Consider the following 1,118-nt stretch of genomic DNA (forward strand, 5'->3'; position numbering starts at 1 on the left):
CTTTCTGTTACTCTGGGCTCCATTTCTATGAAAACAGAATTACATGTGTTTCACAAATGGTGGTAGAAAAACGTGTATTTTTTTCTGTCTTGGAGCCGTGGTGTGGGTGACTGGGGGATTTCCACTCAGCTTGGAAAAGGCTGAAAGACCGCCTTGCTGTTTCTATTTTGCTTTGTCTTTGCTGCCTGTTACCAGCAAGATGAACTCATCCTGAAGGTTTGCATTGAAAACAAATTTTGAATTTCCTCTGCTCTTGTTAATTTGCCTTCTTTAGCAGTCTCAGTCCCCAACACCCAGGCGCCGTCTTTTGAAAATTTAACAGCAGAGGGTGCTGCGAGCCTGTGGATGCCCAGGTCTTCGGCTCCAAAACGGAGAGGCTAGCAGGGCCCCTGCTCATTCAGCCCGCCTGAAGGAGGCTTCTAATTGTCTTGTTCTTTTGCTGCTTTTGAAGACTTTGTCTGTGGGTTGTGGAGTAATCAGATGTTTCCCAAAATGCAAGCAGGCAATCAAGAAATGAGGTGTGGCCTTCTGGAAGTAATCTTGCCATTTGTGTTTTTGAGAATCTTAACCCTTCTCTGATTAACTTGATGCTTCATATTTTATGCATTTAACTCCACTGAGACCAGAGTTTCTGAATTGTGCTGGGTCCTAACTCACTTCAGAAAACAACATTTATTATTCCCATTTTCCTGGGCTCCCTCTAAATTCCCTTGTACTAATTCTATCCATGGCTACAGGATAACATTTTTCTTCTTCTTTTTAAAAGCTGGGGCTTGAATATTACCTCCAGGTTGTCTCTCAGTCTTTCTCCATCTTCCTTATATTCTGCATCTTTCACTCATTTTTCCCCCAGCTTCTTGCTTCCTACAGCCCGTTCACCTCCTGATTGTTGATAGGAAGCAACAGTGGTGTTCCATACTTCAGTCATGCTTTGCTCTAAGCAAATTTGCTTTAGAAGAATCTAGGTGCCTCCCAGTGATAAGTCAATGGGTGGTTTATTTATTTATCTACTTAAATATGGAACACTTCACAAATTCGTGTGTCATCCTTGTGCAGGGGCCATGCTAATCTTCTCTGTGTCGTTCCAGTTTTAGTATGTGTGCTGCCGAAGCGAGCAC

At 43.0% G+C, this 1,118-nt stretch overlaps 1 non-coding gene across 1 annotated transcript; it reads right to left on the reverse strand.

Annotated features, from left to right (window-relative positions):
- Window positions 1-1,011: 1,011 nt before the first annotated feature.
- LOC118672611 lies at window positions 1,012-1,118 on the reverse strand. The gene has a single exon (XR_004973153.1). It is a non-coding gene; the product is annotated as a U6 spliceosomal RNA (small nuclear RNA).

Source organism: Myotis myotis, unplaced genomic scaffold (assembly GCF_014108235.1).
Source record: "Myotis myotis isolate mMyoMyo1 unplaced genomic scaffold, mMyoMyo1.p scaffold_m19_p_17, whole genome shotgun sequence".
Lineage (NCBI taxonomy): Eukaryota > Metazoa > Chordata > Mammalia > Chiroptera > Vespertilionidae > Myotis > Myotis myotis.